Source organism: Balaenoptera physalus, assembly GCF_965194825.1.
Source record: "Balaenoptera physalus genome assembly, chromosome: 5".
NCBI lineage: Eukaryota > Metazoa > Chordata > Mammalia > Artiodactyla > Balaenopteridae > Balaenoptera > Balaenoptera physalus.
Genome location: NC_138884.1, coordinates 84,793,190 through 84,812,629, shown reverse-complemented (window position 1 = coordinate 84,812,629; position 19,440 = coordinate 84,793,190).

Genomic DNA, 19,440 nt, shown 5'->3' with positions numbered 1-19,440 from the left:
TTTACTGAGGAAACACAGGTTAGTTTACATGCCCAAATTCTACCTGCCATGGACTGACCACCTACAGGTAGCTGTCCCTCGGTTGGGAGTCAATATAATAGACTTCAGGGCTTATCAAATGTCTTTGACCTCCACTCTGCCTCTTGCTAACTTTGGGCAAAGAAATTACCCTCTCCCACGTCTTCATTGTTTCACGTTAAAATGGACAACACAGGGTGAAGATGTCTGGGAAGGGCCTGGCTTCTAGAAGTTTCCCTCTAGTACCAGCATCTTCCCTACTGCTCTCCCTGAGACCTCAGCCATGTGTAACCACATGGGGTAACATCAACTTTGTATTCTATGTGAGGGCAGTACCCCCTGGAGTTGTGCAACTCAAGAGGTTCTTGTTTCTCCAATAAACCCTATTAATTGACGTCTTGGATTTATCAAAGATCATGTCCAGTTGGCTTATTCTTTAGGATGTTACTGATCTTTAGCAATGAAAGTAATTTTGGTTTTTTTAATTGAAGTATAGTTTGCTGTACAATATTATGTAAGTACAGGTGTACAATATAGTGATTCATAATTTTTAAAGGTTATATTCCATTTATAGTTATTATAAAATATTGCCTACATTCCCCTTGTTGTACAACATAATCCTTTATTTATTTATTTTTGGCTGTGTTGGGTCTTCGTTGCTGTGTGTGGGCTTTCTCTAGTTGTGGCGAGTGGGGGCTACTCTTCGTTGCAGTGCGTGGGCTTCTCACTGCAGTGGCTTCTCTTGTTACAGAGCATGGGCTGTAGGTACGCGGGCTTCAGTAGTTGTGGCACGTGGGCTCAGTAGTTGTGTCTCGCAGGCTCTAGAGCACAGGCTCAGTAGTTGTGCATGGGCTTAGTTGCTCCACGGCATGTGGGATCTTCCCGGACCAGGGCTTGAACCCGTGTCCCCTGCATTGGCAGGCGGATTCTTAACCACTGTGCCACCAGGGAAGGCCCTACAACATAGCCTTGTAGCTTATTTTATACCTAATAGTTTGTACCACTTAAGCCCCTACGCCTATATGGTCCCCCACTTCCCTCTCCCCAGTGGTAACCACTAGTTTGTTCTCTATATCTGTGAGTCTGCTGCTTTTTTGTTATAGTCACTAGTTTGTTGTACTTTTTTAGATTCCGCATATAAGTGATATCATACAGTATTTGTCTTTCTCTGTCTGACTTATTTCACTCAGCATAATACACTCCAGGTTCATCCATGTTGTTGCAAATGGCAGAGTTTCATTTTTTTTAATGGCTGAGTAATATTCCATTGTATAAATATATATATACACAACATCTTCTTTATCCTTTCATCTGCTGGACACCTAGGTTGCTTCCATACTTAGGCAATTGTAAATAATGCTGCTATGAACATTGGGGTGCATATATCTTTTTGAATTAGTGTTTTTTGTTTTTGTTTTTTCCCGTATATATACCCAGGAGTGGAATTGTTGGGTCATATGGTAGTTCTAATTTTAATTTTTTGAGAAACCTCCATATTGTTTTCCATAGTGGCTACACCAATTTACATTCCCACCAGCGGTGTACAAAGGTTCCCTTTTCTCTACGTCCTTGCCAACATTTGTTATTTGTGTTCTTTTTGGTGATAGCTGTTTTGACAGGTGTGAGGTGATATCTCATTGTGGTTTTGGTTTGCATTTCCCTGTTGATTAGCGATGTTGAGCATCATTTCATGTGCCTGTTGGCCATCTGCATTTCCTCTTTGGAAAACTGTCTATTCATTTCTTCTGCCTGCTTCTTAATCGGGTTTTTTGTTTTTTGATGTCGAGTTATATGAGCTGTTTACGTATGTTGGATATTAATCCCTTATCGGTCATATCGTTTGCAAATATTTTCTCCCATTCAGTAGGTTGTCTTTTTGTTTTGTGGATGGTTTTCTTTGCTGTGCTAAAGCTTTTAAGTTTAATTAGGTTCCATTTGTTTATTTTTGCTTTTATTTCCTTTGCTTTAGGAGACGGATGAAAAAAAGTGCTGCGATTTATGTCGAAGAGTGCTGCGATTTATGCCTATGTTTTCCTCCAGGAGTTTTTATAGTATCCAGTCTTGCATTGAGGTCTTTAATCCATTTTGAGTTTATTTTTGTATATGGTGTTAGAGAATGTAATGAAGGTGACTTGTGCTTTCAATAGATAAAGCCACCTGATGCTAGGTATCCCCCCTTTTAAACTAATACCCAGAATGTCCAACTGAGGAATATTTAGGTTACACATCTATTCAGTATACTATGGTCTGTCTGAAAGACCCATGATCATGAAAAAATGTTTATGCGTGAAACTAGTGAGATAGTTTTGTAAAATGTGTGTGCATATGTGTTTAGAAAAGACAGGACCATAATAGCTAGATGTTTACTATATTCTAAGTTAAACTTAGTCACAGCGAAGCTTAAGCAACTTGCCCAATCTTACTCAGCTAGTGAGGGATGTTGCTGACATTCAAACCCAAGCAGACTGGCTCTAGGAGCCCACGATATTAATGATCGTTGCTGGGCAGAGGTGGACCTGCCTTAAGGTGAATGAAGTTTAAGCTTTAGGGCCTCACACTTTAATGGCTCCTTCCAGCATCCTGGCTTTTGTGTCCTTGTGAAATTTACAAATCCTTAAAAAACGTGCGTCTGCTCCTGCCTCTGGATGTTGAGATTATGAGTGATTTTAACTTTATATCCTCATTTCCCAAGCTTTCTAAAATTATTATATTACTTTTATAGTAAAAAAGCTTAAGTTTTTCTCTAGGACTGTAATGAATGAATTACGGAATGAATTCTGTCTGAGCTGCTGCTGGTTAGTTTAGCCTACCTCCCAAGTTTCTTCAGTTTATAACTGAAATCCGTGCAACTTAGTCTTCTGTCTTCTATGGGCTTCATTACAAGGCTACTTTAGAACTTTAAATGATTATCTTTATGTTCTCCTAAACCCCAACTTACTTGGAACCTGTTCAGTTTCCTGCACATCCTGACATGTTCAATAATGACTTGACGTTTGGGAGTTACTTTCTGTGTCCCTTGAATGATGTGATCTTATTAATTCATTTGTATTATACTGTTAAGTTGTTCATCCTTTTCATTCTTGACCTGGCTTGGTGTAGCAGCGAGGAGTGGGGCGCTGTGGATTGCCTGTGTGGTTGGGTTGTCTGGTATAATCCTGTAGAATGGAAATTACAGGACCTCTCCCAGGGTTAGGAGGATGGACCTAAGATAAGGCACGTAGAGCTCAGCACATCGTGACCATGCCTTGAGCATTTTTATTAATGTAACATAAACTGTTATAGGAGTTGAGTGTGTGTGTGTGTGTGTGTGTGTGAATATTTATGAACAAAAGAGAAAGAGAAGTAGAGAAGTCTCAGCAGATGACATAGTATGGATAATGTTCCCTCCTAGTACACAATATCTGGATTTGGACGCTTTAAGTCACTTGACGGTTTCCTTTCCCTGGTCATGTTAATATCCTTAACCTGATTCAAAATCAAATTTTATAGTACTGCATCTCTTCACTCTTAGGAATCAGGTGCTTTCCACAGTGTTAATCATTCTCAGAAAAAACAGGCTTTTTATTTTTTTAATCTTACCTTAGTATAGTAGTACATTTGTCACAATGAATGAACTAACAATGATACGTTATTAAGTCCAGACTTTATTTCTTTAGTTTTCACCTAATGTCCTTTTTCTGTTCCGGAATCCCATCTAGGATACCACATGATATGTAGTTGTCCTGTCTCCCTAGCTCCTCTTGGCTGTGATTTATTGAACTAAAACCAATTACGTTGCTCCAAGGTGCTGCTTTGGCTCTGGCTCTTGACAATTCCACTGTTTGTGGTCTCCTGGGGCCACTCCACGCAGCACAGCTTGTGGTTGAGACCTGAGGGTTGTGCCATCATCTCTGCCCCTTACCACATGGGTGCCTTGGCCAACTTAACCCCTCCTAAGCCCCGATTTCCTCATCTGTAAAGTGGTTCAGTATCTGCCTCGTAGGGTTGTTGTGAAAGCACATGAGAATCCTTGTGAAGTGCTTTGGGGTGTGCTAGAATATAGCAAGTGCTATGGTTTTAATTTTCATCACCACCTATCTTCTTTGCATCCATCTCTCTTTTTTATCCAACTGAAATTCCAAGCTACCAAGTGTCCCCCATTTCCTGGGATAAGGGCCCATTTCCAAAGCAACTTTTCCTAAAAGTTATTATCCTAATTCATGGCTCCCAGTCCGTCAGTGCCTCATTCTTTGCAGTGAGTGGGGTACATTCTGTTTGACATCAAGACATGAGTAATACAAGTGTATTTACCCTCTTGTAGGCCACTGATTTTTAAGAAGGGAATCATATGATTGAACTTTAAAGTATAACTTTATAAGGACAGAAGAGGGGCTTTGAAAACGGAGATTCATAGGTTTGTTTGCTTTGCTTGACATTAAAGTTGCTCTAGTCATTAGAGGAAACAACTTTAAATATCCAATGTTTGGACGTTTGAGTCCAAATTGAGTGGCCAATACCTGAATTCCCTATTTCACATTAAAATACAGTGCATAGGAAGACAAAAGCTTTATTTAACTATACTCACTACATCCAGTAGGTGGCAGCAAAGGAAAACTTATGACAACTTCAAAGCTAAGTAGGTTTGAACAAAGTTGAGCCGGGAAGGAAAAACCAGTAGCTTTTGGTGACTGGTCCTTCTGGGCAAGATGGAGAAGTATGATAGTGTTTGGGCCTTCATTTTGGCCCACTGTTTTGGACTGGACTAACCAGTCCTAGTGTAGATTGGCTAAAATCAGCCTTGTGAATTGCTTGTTGGGCTATTCAAAATTTTGCCCAGGTTCTATTTATTTTATCAGAAAAATAAATAAGAATAAGCAGGAATAATTTCAAATCACAAGTTCATTAAATAAATGCTTCCTCTGCTGATGTTGAGTTAGCTATTATCCCAAATACAATTGATTTGATATAATCAATTCTATAATCAACTCTACATTAGTAGAATCTGGCTTTCAACATCTTAACATTAGAAAATAGTGGACTTAATTGTGTAATATTAAATTGTTATAACAGATCTTTAGGGTAATATTTTTCTCAACACTTCAGTTACACAATGTTAATTTTATTTTCAAGTAGTTTCTTCCTTTTTTTTTTTAGACTGCACCAGGCCGCTTGTGGCATCTTAGTTCCCCAACCAGGGATTGAACCTGGGTCACCACAGTAAAAGCGCCGAGTCCTAACCACTGGACCACCAGGGAATTCCCTTTCAAGTAATTTCATATGGATGGATTTGACCTTTACCATTAAGAAAACTGGGTCTGGTCCAGGATTAACATATAAGTAGTTGGGTGACATTAACCAATTCCCTTTTCTGGCCTCAGTTTCCTCTTTTTTAAATAAAATAATTAAATTGACTCAAAACTCATTGAAGTGCCTCATCTCCACGAGTTTATATACCACAAGCTCCACCATTCTCGCTCTTGGCCAATCCCAGCTTCAGGAGGTGCATGCAGTAGACCTTTGGCCCTCAGCTCTTCAGATCCATGGCCCCTTATTATAAGCACTATGTTGAAATGCCCCCTTTACAATCCTGAAAGAGTTCATAGCTAATATAACTTACCTACACACATAATCTTAAGAAATCAATTTAAAGAAAATATGTTTCAATGGGTAAGTGCTCAGGTATTGTCACACGAGAAGACATAAACTGAGGTGAGGCTTGTACTTAGAATCATGAAGACAGGGAGAGCTGCAGATGGAGCAGGGAGTGGTGCGTTGACAGTTCAGATTCCACGAGCAGCCTTGTTATTGGTCATGCAATTTTCCCCAAATGATGAAAATCTTGGTAAAGTCCCAAACAAAGTAATTACATTCTTCCCCTGACTTATCCACTATTGTATTTATGGAAACTTCAGTGCAAACAGCATGCAAACAAAACAGAGTTTCAGACAATTATACACAGATTTTTCATCGACACGAATGCCTCGAGGGACCTTTGAAAACTGTGTAACATACAACACAATTCCTCACTGTGTGAGGCTGTCTTCTTACGACCTGGCCCCGAATACGAAATGCCGGTGGAACATATCCCTGTTACCACAACAAAATATTTGCCCATGAATTTCCAAAACATCCATTAGGGCTTGGTACCACCCGCCCTGAGGATCACTCAGCTGCCCTGGAGAAGCTTTCCTAAGTAACTTGCCGCAGGTAGAATTCCAGAGTGGCCCCCAAGCCTCCCAGGTCCTGGTGTGTAAACACCTTCTCCCGGGCACTCAATCAAACACTAAAGGGAGTTTGCAGGTGTGATTAAGGTCCCCAATAAATTGGCATTAAGATAGATTATCCTCAGTTGGCCTGTCCTCAGAAAGGACTAGGCTTTTCTTGGCAAAGGAATGTGGGCAGCCTCTAGGAGGTAAGAGTGGCCCCCGGCTGACAGCAGGGAAATGATGGTCTAAGTTCTAGAGCCTGAAGGAACTGAATCTGGCCAACAGCGGAAGCAGATTCTTCCCCAGAGCCTCCAGAAAGAAACACAGCCGACACCTTAATTTCAGCCTTGTAAGACAACCCAGCCAGGTCAAGCTGGACTTCTGGCCTACAGAACCGTGTGCTAAGAAACGGGTATTGATTCAAGCCTCTAAGTTTGTGGTAATTTGTTATGCAGCCAAAGGAAACTCAGACATAATAAGCCGATGCAACATGTTCGAGAGTCACTGGACTGCCCTGACCGTCCTCTCTAAACCACCCCTTCGTGGGCTCCACCACTGACCCCCGTGGCTGCCCCGGGAACAAGTCACATTGGTTCTTCTCAGTCCCTTTGCCCTCCCCACGTCTCGGAGCGCGAGGGTGTGAAGAATCTGCTGACATTCCGGGAGACGACAGCCCTCCCTTCTATTCTGCGTCTCCCGCTGGGGTGTGTCAGGCCACTCGGCGCCCTGGTCCAGCCCGCGGCCCGAGTCTGCCTCACAAGCACCCTCCCAGCTCTGCCGGTGCTTGTCGTCAGCAGGCACCAGTCTGGTGACGCGCAAACAGGTAAGGTGACGCGTAACCTTAATCGCTTACTGAAATCTGGCCTGCACATTTGACTCATTGCTACAGAAGGTCACATAAATCCAAACTGTAGGAATATAATTAAAAAAAGAATGGCCTTAAGATGCATGGTACTTGGGAGTTCCCTGCTGGTCTACTGGTTAGAATTTGGTACTTTCACTGCCGTGGCCCGGGTTCAGTCCCTGGTCGGGGAACTGAAATTCTGCAAGCCGTGCCTCATGGCCAAAAAAAAAACAAAAAAAAAAGGCATGGTACTGAAAAGTCATATTTTGCATGTAGCGAAGAATTCCAGGCCTTCAGGTATGAGCTGCTGCCTGCCTCTCCCTGGGACTACTTTTTCTATAGCTCCTCCTGTAGTTCCCTCCCCACCCCAGTACTGCTCGGAAAGGCCACCAACAGAGCCACATCCCTCTGGAAGGCTCCCTTTTTTATTCCTTTTGAAAACATGGATGCTACATTTGAGAGCTTTATAATAATGATTATTTAAACATTTAAGACCCATAAAATCTTCTTTGAAATAAATGAAGAATAACAGTTGGCTCAGAGACCAGGACTAGTTTTGTTTTCTTTTTTTTACCTCCGTGCCTTTATTTGCTTCTGTGGGATGCTATGGGCCCATGTCCCTTCTTTAAAGACACGTGCTGACAGTATAGAGGCCATAAGTTCATTATTATTTGTGCCAAGTCGACTCACTTCATGGATTTTCCGTGGGGGTCTCTTCTGATAGTCTTGAGCCATCACAAAAGGGGCCCTCAAATACATATGTGACATTTCTCTCTCCCTTTTCCTTCCTTCTTTCTTTCTTTCTCTCCTTCTCTTTCTTTCCTCCCTGCCCCCTTCCTTTCTTTCTGCCTTATGCTATACTTTTTATTCCTCAAACTTTTAAAATCACAGCATGCATTGTATATGAAGTTTCTTCCTAATCTTTCCCTCTGATTACATTTATTCCCAATTCCCTTAATGACTTTATTAAGCTGTAGTTTTACATACCATAAAATCCACCCATTGTAAGTATTCTATTATTTTAGTAAATAGAGTTGTAAAATCATCCCCACAAATCCAGTTTTAGAACATTTCCATCATCCCCAAAAGTTTCTTGTTTCTGTTTACAGTTAATCCTTGCTCCTACCCCAGCCCCAGGTAATGACTGATCTACTTTTTGTCTCTACCAATGTACTTTTTCTGGACATTTCATATAAATAGAAGCATACAAATGTAGTTGTTTCCATCTTTCACTTAGCACAAGTTCATTCATATTGTAGCATGTACCACTTGTTCTGCCCTTTTTATTGCTGAGTAGTATTCCATGGTATGAAAATACCTCATCTTTTTAATCCATTCATCAGCTGATAGACATCTGTGTCATTTCCAGTTTGGGGCTATGACGAACAACGCTGCTCTGAACAGTCATATACATGTGTTTGTGTGGATGTGTTTTCATTTCTTGTGGGTAGACTCCTAGAGTGGAATTGCTGGGGCACATAATTAAGTTTATAGACTGTCCCCAACACAGGGTAACATTCCTTCTCAACAAGTACATACTACTCAAAAAGTATGATAGGAAATCAACTTTGTAATAGGTATCAGAAGTCTTATAAGTATGTAGCATCTGATCAAGTGACTCGAATTCTTAGAAATAATCAAAGGTCTATGTGAAGATTTATGTAGTAAGATGTTGTTCTTAACAGTATTATAGTAGTGAAAAAGGAAACAATATAACTGACTAGGGGAAAGTAGGGGAAAGACATCTATATAACCACAAAATAGACAAAAATCTCTGGGTAAACAATAAACATATAAGTAAAGTATCTGGTATGATAGAAGGTGATGAAAGCTATGGAAAAAAGAAAAAATAAAACAGCAGAGCAAGGTAAGGAGGTGGGGGAGAGGCAAGTGGTTGAATGGAAACGTCAAGGTCAATCTTGAATGTGTTGAATGAGGCAGTCAAGGTCAATCTCATTGAGGAAATGACTCTGAGCAAAACTGATGCATCTGGGGAAGACGATTCCCCACAGAGGGAAGAGCTGGTGCTGAGAGGCCAGTGGGGTAGGAGTGAATGAAAGGCGGGAGAAGTAAGCGCTGAGAGCAGAGAGGTCACGGGCGGGGGCAGGTCATAGGAGACCTCGCGGGCTGCTGTAAGGACTTTGGCTTTATTCTGTGTGAGACGATTGATGGGAAGCCATTCCAGGATTTTAAGCAAAGGGGTGACATGATATGATTTTTGTTTTAAAACAATCCCCCTGGTTGCTGGGTGGAAAATGGACTATAGGGAAATAAGAGAGAAACAGAATAGAGGTACAAAGTGAATACTGTCCAGGTTTGAATGACAGGAGAATGGAGAGTTTACAGTACTGTCCTTGCCCACCTTCCCTCTCAAATCTGCCTCTTTTCCTTGCCCTTTTTACAAAACACCAACACACCTCAATATACACACCCCAAAAGATAGGAGTGGTAGTGTAGTTGCGATTGTGATAGGAAGCCCACTTCCCGGTTCTGATTTTCTTATCTCCAGTAAAATCATGCATGGACATGGCGCTGGTTCTGGAGGCACAGAAATAGCAGCACACAGTCCCTGAGAGAGACAGAGACAGAGACAGAGAGAGACAGAGACAGAGACAGACAGAGACAGAGAGAGACAGAGAGAGACAGAGATGGAGAGAGAGAGAGAGAGACAGAGACAGAGGGAGACAGAGACAGAGGGAGGGAAAGAGAGGCAAGTAGGAGCACGGTGATGACGTGACCCAGCTGCTCACAGGTCTCTGGCACGGACTGGGCGCTTTGCGAGGGGAGAGTGACGTCTCTGACTCCGTGGCGGTGGGCAGCTAAGGGGGCAGCGGAGCGTCACAGGCGGCTGGGGCATGAGGTGAGCCTTGAGGAGAAGGAGAATGTCAGGAAAACCTGGTCAGTGGGCAAAGTGTGCTGTGGGCCAGGCAGAGTGAAGTCCCAGGCACAGGGGAGAGAGAAGGCGTGCTTTTCTGATTCAGAAACTGCGGACAGTTGAGGGCTGGGTGAGGGGAGTGGGACGGCAGTGGGAATACGAGGGTTTGGGAGCCTGTGCTCAGGACTTTGGCTTCTGTCTCTGTGCAGAGAGGAGTTTAAGCAGAGTTTTAAGCAGCCCAAATGGTTTTCCATGTAACCTCTGTGATCCTCACAGAGGTGGCAGCCCCCTCCCCTTTTCCATCAGGGGCGACTTGGAATCAAATTCATTTAATGGGCGCTGGCGCCATTGCCCTTTACTGTGAGCGTTTACAGCTGGGTGGTTTCTCCACTAATGCAAGCCAGGCTCGGCAGGGCAGGAAAGAGGTAAATCTCCTTCATACAATAACAGCAGAGTCTATGTTGCTCCAAAAGGGCAAAGCCAACAGTTTTTGCCTTCTGTTTGCTAAACTCCCTGCGAAAGAGCAGGGAGTAGTGTCTTATATTTATACTGTATTCCCAACACCAAGGATTATGTCTGGAGCTCAGTAGACAGACATTCAAGACTTAAAAACAAATTTCTTTTAAAAGGGGTGGAAAGGCCAAAGCCATGTTAATAGGAGAATCATCCTTGCCTCTGCACGAGGCATGGATAGCATGCTGACCGTGTCATGGTGAGGGGTGCTTAGTCCCCTTAGGTGCCTGGGACGGATCATCTAAAACTCTCTCTGGTGGGAAGACTGAATGCAGTACTTACAGCTGCCCTTGTTCATGGCACTGGGCGCTCCCACCCTCATCCCCCCGCCCCAAGCCCTAATCTCAGCCCAGTGCTGACACAGAATAAGACCCTCAGCATCCTCAGCCTTGAATCTACAGTAGGTACTCAATAGATGTATTCACTGACTGAGCAGAGGAGAGCCTGAATGAACATCTGGTTGAATCCAAACCATTGCTCATGTTTGCAAAATGCAGAGAGAGCCCAAGGACCTGAAACTCCTTTCCCTGAGGGGAGGGACCAAGTTTTCTGACTGGGGCCACTGGGCTGAGGAATTTGATATGGGGCTCAGAGAGTGTAAAGCAGGTTTGGGAAAGGAGAAGGTATTCCTGGGAGACCCTCTCCTGGGGAAGAGGAAATAGAGGAAAAGACCAAGTTAGAATTCCCACGTGTTTCCTGTCATACTTTACCGGCATTCAGAGGTTCGTCTACCTGACTCTTCATTGAAGGACTTTGAGAAGTCTGGTGCTGGTCTGATGGTGTCCATCCAGGAACCACTGCCTTGTGAAGTGTCTGCAGAGAAGGAGGGGAGTGGAAGGGACAGGTCAGTGTCTTATCACTGGATATTGGCTGAACCGCCATATGTGGCAGTGGTCTCCTCAGGCATGAGAATCCCTAAAGTAGAATCCACTGATGGTCCCTGGGGGGTCTCAAGGAGCACACTTCAAGACCTCCTTTTTAAATGTTCTCTGTTACTCTTGTGAATCTTGAGAGGCAGTGTAAGTCAGTAAGAATTTCAGATTCAGAAGACTTGGACTTGAATCTTGGTTCTGTCACTAAGTATATACATTTCTGTGGTCAAACAGCTTAATGTCTCAGGATCCTTATCTAAACAGGAAAATACCTACCCAGGAGGGGTGTCATGAGGATTAAAGGAGAGAATGCTTTTAATGCACTTAAAAAATTAGAATGAATATATTTTATTGTTTAAACCTTTCAAATTATAGTATATAACACAGAAAGACCTATAAAATAATTGTCCAACTTGATGACAAAAATTTTTAAATAATGAGTGGTTTCCTAATCTTTTATTTCCCACAACAAATCTGCCCTTCTAACATGTTATTTACCTGGCTCAGCACTGGTTCAAGGTAAAATTGAAATGTAGCAAGTATTTTGGATGGCTTTCACTTCCCTTTCTGTGGTCCTTCCCTTATTGTTACCTGCTCGTGAGATGGTCTGTGATCAAGTTCCATAACTCTCCAGGCATCAGGGCTGGGCAGGCAGTTCAGGCGTCCTTATAACATCTTACATGTGAACATCTTACATGCTTCTTCCTAAGGCCAGCTGTCTAGCTGCTGAACCTGGGACTGCTTTTTCTTTCTTGACCAGACCATATTTTTTAGTCTTCTTGTTTGCCTTGAAATAGATATTTTGGATACCAAGTATCAGAGTCTTTGGTTTTCTGTTAAATGCAATGCCAAGTGGTACCCACATCTTGCCTGCACAGCTTTCAGCTCTCTGTCATAAAACAGGATCTTTTATTGTCCCAATCGTCCTAAGCCCCTAAAGATAGGGGCTTACCCAGTCACTCCTTGGGTGATTACTGATGAATTACTATAAGGCAAGCACACTTGGAATCACCACCCAGGTGAAGAAATAGAACTTTGCCAGCCACCCAGGAGTCCTCTGTGTGCCCCATCTCAGTCGCAACCCCCTGCTGCCCCCAACAAAGGAACCATTATCCTGACTTTAAAGATAATCACTTTCTTGCTTGTTGTCACTGAAGTGTGCGTCCCTAGATGCTATAATTTTGTCTTAAAAAAATTCTCTCTTAAATCCCTTTTTACCTACAGGTTTTTTTTTTTTTTTTTCCCAATCTGCTTTTAAAAAGACTGTATTTTAGAGCAGTTTTAGGTTCATGGCAAAACTGAGAGGAAATACAGAGATGCCCACATCTCTCCTGCCCCCCACCCCATGCACAGCCTTCCCTGTCATCAACGTCCCCCACCAGAGTGGTGCGTTTGTTACAGCTGAGGGTCCTACACTGACACATCATAATCACCTAAAATCCACAGTTTACATTAGAGTTCACTCAGTGTTGTACATTCTATGAATTTGGACAAACACAATGACATGTATCTACCATTATAGTATCATACAGAGTAGTTTCTCTGCCCTAAAAATTCTCTGTGCTCCACCTATGAATCCCTCTGCTCCCATGATGCATTTTTTAATACAGTGTCTCCAACTGCCTCCCTGACATATTCTGAGAACGAATTCTAATAGTGATGGCTAATCAAAATCTTCAAACATAACAAGTCCAAAAGATTGCAGCCCCATTCGCCTTCTTTTTTGTTTTTGTTCTTCCTGTTCCTAAAACCAACTGAGATCATCCCTGCCTTGGCTTCTTTGTGCATGACATTGCTTCCATCTGCTATACTCTTCCTCCATATCTTTGAAAAACAGACTCTATCTCATCATTTAAGACACAACTCAATTATCACCTTGACAACCTGTATCGCCATCATCACCGCATCGTCCTCTTTCATTTCTCCCGTACCACTCTCACTCTCTGCTTTTATCTTGGAAGTTACCTATTTTCCCCAGTTGGAATCTCCTTGAGGCTTGTGTAGGTTGCCTTTTTACTCTGTTGATTGTGTCCTTTACATATAGAATAAAAAATTTTTTCTGGCTGCGCCACGCAGCATACAAAATCTTAGTTCCCCGACCGGGGATCGAACCCATGCCCCCTGCAGTGGAAGCATGGGGTCCCAACCACTGGACCACCAGGGAAGCCCCAGAATTTAAAAATGTTGATGTCACCCAATTATCTATTGTTGTCTGTGCTTTTAGTGTCACATACGAGGAATCATCGCCAAATCCAATGCCATGAAGCTTTTCCTGTTTTCTCTTAAGAGTTATATAGCTTTACCTCTTACTTTAAGGTTTTTGATCGACTTTGACTTAATTTTTATATATGGTTTTTAGTCAGGGTCCAACGTTATTCTTTTGTGTGCGGACATCCAATTTTCCCAACAACACAGCAACCTTTTAACTAATAGGCTTGCCTTACCTTGACCCACCTAAACCATCCTCATCCCCTGGTCAGGGTGACCATTCACAAATGTATAAAACCCTGTTTATTGCTTCCACATACAATCTACACATAGCCCTAATAATCTGGCCCCTGCCTTCTCCAGTCTCAGCCCTCCCCACTTCCCAGGGTTAGCTACACTGAACTGAAAATTTAGCAGTACATTTTCTCTCTGCCTGGAATCTTTCTCCCCCCATCTTTCTTTTTTTTTTTTTTTAAAGGAATTCCTTTGTTTTTATTATTTATTTATTTATTTATTTATTTTTGGCTGTGTTGGGTCTTCGTTTCTGTGCGAGGGCTTTCTCTAGTTGCGGCAAGCGGGGGCCACTCTTCATCGCGGTGCGCGGGCCTCTCACTATCGCAGCCTCTCTTGTTGCGGAGCACAGGCTCCAGACGCGCAGGCTCAGTAGCTGTGGCTCACGGGCCTAGTTGCTCCGCGGCATGTGGGATCTTCCCAGACCAGGGCGCGAACCTGCGTCCCCTGCATTGGCAGGCAGACTCCCAACCACTGCGCCACCAGGGAAGCCCCCCCCCCATCTTTGCTAGTAAGCTTCAAATAGTGCTTCAACTCTTCCAATATTGTTAAATTTTTAAAAAAAATTTTATCGGAGTATAGTTGCTTTACGATGTTGTGTTAGCTTCTACTGCACAGCAAAATGAGTCAGCCATACATATACATATATCCCCTCCCTTGCAGAAACAGAGACACAGAGGTAGAGAGCCAAGAGAAATGAGAAATGTATGGATCCCAAGGGGGAAAGAGGTGGGGTGGGAGGAATTGGGAGATTGGGATTGACACATATACATTATTGATACTATGTATAAAATAGATAACTGATGGGAACATACTGTAGAGCACAGGGAACTCCACTTAACGCACTGTGGTGTCCTGGTATTTTTAAATTAATTAAAGAAGGAGGTCATTAGACTAAGTGTTCTAATGCCTTAGCAGACGACAAAAGCAAACCAAAGCCTACGTCTGTAAAAGCCTCAATCAACATCTAAGGACAATCACAAACAGCCAGTTAGGCTTTCCCTTAAATAAGGCAACTGCTTAAGCGATAGCAACCAAATTATTTCCTTGCTTCTCTTCTGCATCTTCTCTGTAAAAGTCTTGCCCCTAACTCCTGTGAGTGGAGCACTCCTAACCACTTCGGGTTTGATGCTGACCAATTCAAATAGATTTTTGCTCAAATAAATAATTAAAATTTTTAACATGTCTCAGTTTGTTTTTTAACAGTTCCATGTTTCTGAAACACCCTCTTCCCTTTCCAGGGTGTATTAGATCAGGAGATGGAGAATGTCAGCCCTCAGATCAAATCAAGCCCACCACTTGATTTGTACCACTGCCATGCCCAGTCATAGATGTATTGTTTTCTATGGCTGCTCTTGTACAAAATGGCAATTGCAGAATTAATTAGCTGTGACAGTTGTATACGGCTCCAAAAGGCAAAGAAACCTATTCTTGGCTCTTTACAGAAAAAGTCTTTGGATCCTGGTTTAGATACCTCTCTTTATGTATTCCCATTTTCATCTTGCTGTGACGGACTGTCACAGTGTAGGCCATCTTGTCCTATATCTGCTTTTTCCCTCGATTCCCATCATGAGAGTAGGGCCTGGGCTAGCATAATGCCTGGCACATAATTGGTGCTCCATCTATGTTTACCAAATTAGTTAAACAATTGCTTCCTAAAAATATCCTCGTAAGGTTACTCTAAATAAACTCATTCAACTGAACGTGAACCTTTGGGATCAGGCCCGTGACTAGGCCCCCAGGAGGGGTACGAAAGCCTTAGGAAATTTTGTCACCATTTCTGAGAAGGACATAAGAATTTAAGGGTCTTGATGGGGTATGAGAATCAAATTAATCAAATTAATAAAAAAGAGAATGAATAAAGCAAAGTAAGGATGTACTTGGAATGCAGAGGACCAGGATGAGAGACCTGGTGGGACAAATTAACAAATGCTTTCAGAGCATAGGAATCCTGAGTGGTTCCAAACTTGACTGCACATTGTAATCAGCTGGAATGCTTTAAAGAGTACTGATGCCTGGGTCCCACCCTGGGGATTCTCATTTATTTGATTTGGGTACAGCCTAGGCATCTGGATGTTTTAAAAATCCCTAGATGAGTGATGAAAATGTTCTGGAGCTAGATAGTAGTGATGATTGCACAACATTGTGAATGTATTAAATGTCACGAATGTGACACATGTGTAAATTTCATGTTTGTGTATTTTAGTACATACATGTGCACTCATGCACGTGCTCATCTCTGGACGTGTGCAGACAGACAGACAGACAGACAGACACACACACATATACACGCACAGAGTTCCCGGGTAATATTAATGACAAGCCAAAGCTGGGACTCAATGAGCCTGTATTACCGTTTCTCAGATAATAAGAATCAAGTGGAGATCTTTATTAAATAAATAGGCTGCCAGACCTCTGAGCTAGAAATTTTGATTCTGTTGGTCTGGTTGGGGACAAAGAAATTTTCTTTCCAGCTAGAGCCCCAGGTGCTTCTTATCACAAGAGAAGTTTGGGAAATCCAGCCTAGTTTAGTGCTTCCCAAACTTGCTCAATCTAAAAAACACTTGGGGGCTCTCTTAAGCTTTCAGATTCTGGGGCCACCACTGCAGACCTATTAAATAAGGGTCTCCATGGGCTTCCCTGGTGGCACAGTGGTTGAGAATCTGCCTGCCAATGCAGGGGACACGGGTTCGAGCCCTGGTCTGGGAAGATCCCACATGCCGCGGAGCAACTAAGCCCGTGAGCCACAACTACTGAGCCTGCGCGTCTGGAGCCTGTGCTCCGCAACAAGAGAGGCCGCGATAGTGAGAGGCCCGCGCACCGCCATGAAGAGTGGCCCCTGCTTGCCACAACTAGAGAAAGCCCTCGCACAGAAACGAAGACCCAACACAGCCAAAAATAAATAAATAAAAATTAAAAAAAAAAAAAAAAAAAAAGGGTCTCCAGAAGAAAGATGGGACTCAGAAGGTTTAACAAGCTACCCAGCTGATTCTTTGGACCAGGCAAATTTAAGAAGCACCATTTAGTTCAGTCCTTGGTATTGGTTGGCTCTTCCACAAAAACTTCTGAGGGCTTGAAAAAGTGTCAAATTCTCTTCTCCTAGAGATGCTGATTCTGGGGCAATGTCTAAACATCTACAGCTTTTTGTTTTTTAAGGTACCACCTCTGAGTTTGAGGAATAACTAGGGTGAATTATTATTGTAGCCATTTTTTGTCTTTCTACTTCCCTATTTTCTCCCTTCTCCTAGTCTTACTGAGGTATAATTGACAAAATTATAAGATATTCAGAGTGTACAGTGTGGTGATTTGGTATGTGTATACATTGTGAAAGGACCCCTCCCCTCGAGTGAATTAACATATCCATTACCTCACGTATTTACTTATTTTTTTTTTTTGGAGAGAACACTTAAGTTTTACTCTCTTAGCAAATTTCAATTACGCATAGAGTGTTATCAAATATAGTTCCTATCTTATACATTAGATCCTCAGACCTTGTTTATCTTATAACAAAAAACTTGTACCCTTTTTACCAATCTTCCCTTATTTTCCACACCTCAGAGCCCCTGACAACCACTTTTCTACTCTCTGTTTCTACAAGTTCGACTTTTTTTCCCCTCATGTAAGTGATATCATGCAGTATTTATCTTTGTCTGGCTTACTTCACGTGGCGTAATGTCGTCCAGATTTAGCCATGTTATCACAAATGAGAGGATTTCCTTCTTTTTTAAGGCTGAAAAAAGCCTTATTGTATACTTACAACTGTATATTCTATTGTATATTTATATATACCACATCTTCTTTATCGATTCTTCTGTCAATGGACACTTGTTTCCATACCTTGGCTATTGTGAATAATCCTGCTATGAACTTGGGAGTACAGACAACTCTTTGAGATAATTATTTCATTTCCTTTGGAGATATATCCAGGAGTGAGATTGCTGGATCATATGGTAATTCTGTTCTTGAGGAACCTCTATACTGTTTTCCATAGTGGCTGCACCAGTTTACATTCCCACAATCAGTGCACAAGTGTTTCTCTCCACATCTACTCCAGCATTTGTTATCTCTTACCTTTTTGATAACATCCTAACAGGTGTGAGGTGATATCTCATTGTGGTTTTGATTTGCATTTCCCTGATGATTAGTGATGTTGAGCATCTTTTCATCTACCTGTTAGCCATTTGTGTGTTGTCTTTGGAAAAATGTTCTTTGACCATTTTTATTTTTAATATTTTTATTTTTTTTAATTTATTTTTTTCTTTGGACTGCGTTGGGTCTTCACTGCTGCGTGCGGGCGTTCTCTAGTTATGGCGAGCTGGGGCTACTCTTCGTTGTGGTGCACTGGCTTCTTGTTGCGGTGGCTTCTCTTGTTGCGGAGCACAGGCTCTAGGTGCGCAGGCTTCAGTAGTTGTGGCATGTGGGCTCAGCAGTTGTGGCTCGCAGGCTCTAGAGCACAGGCTCAGTAGTTGTGGCTCACAGGCCTAGCTGCTCTGTGACATGAGGGATCCTCCTGGACCAGGGCTCGAACCCATGTCCCCTGCATTGGCAGGTGGACTCCCAACCACTGTGCCACCAGGGAAGTCCCTGACCATTTTTAAATTGGGTTGTTTTATTGCTATTGTGTTGTATGATTTCCTTGAATATTTTGGATATTAATCCCTTATTAGATATTGTATCTATTCTTTTGGAAAACGAATTGCCCTCATGTTTCATGGTTACATATTGACTCATCAGACATGTACAGTTATACCTGGCACCATATCTAGAAGCTGAAAATTGAAAAGGTAAGGGGTCTGGACCTTCCTGCTCAAAGGGCTAAGAAACAGTCACAGAGGAAGGAGGAGAGGGATTAAGATGTATCCAAACTAAAGAAATAGGATCCCCAGTGACAACTTGGTGTCATGTGGTGGGAAGTAGAGTCCCCTGGTGAGCTTGGACATCTCCAAAGGGCATAGTTGGCAGAGTGACCAAGGCTCAGTCTTGGGGGACAGTTCTGGTGGGCTGTGTCCATCCTACGGCCTGGTCCCACCCTAATTAGGAAGTTAGGTGTCTTCTACCTTCCTCCCAGCCAGGAAGCTAAACAGTTGATTCTGACCAGGATATAGTTCTACCTGGGGCTGACAGGAATAATGCAAGAGTCTGATAGTAAATTAGAGTGAATCAAAATTCATTTATTTTTGTAACCTTTATATCTATACAAGGCAATCCTCTATTACTCTGCCTGTTCAAGTTAGGAGTTTTAAATAGTCTTCCACAGTCATATGAGCTTATTCACTCTGTCTTGCAGGATCTTAGTTCCCCGACAAGGGATTGAACCCAGGCCATGGCAGTGAAAGCACCTAACCACTGGACTGCCAGGGAATTCCCAAATACTCTTTTCTTATGTTGAAAGTGTAGGGGAAAATAGACACAGGCAGGGCCTGTTGTCCCATAGCGCCTTGAATGGTCCTCAGATCAAATGCATTCCAGATCCAGACAGACAGAATTCCAGCCAAAGCAGTAACCCATAACAGTGTTGCTTATCTAGCTTTTCCTGTTCTGGTCCCTAGAATCTTGGCGGCCATGGTCAGATAGGGTTCAACAGTTCAGTGCTTATTGAATGTGCTTAACTATAAGGAGACAATTATATTGTAA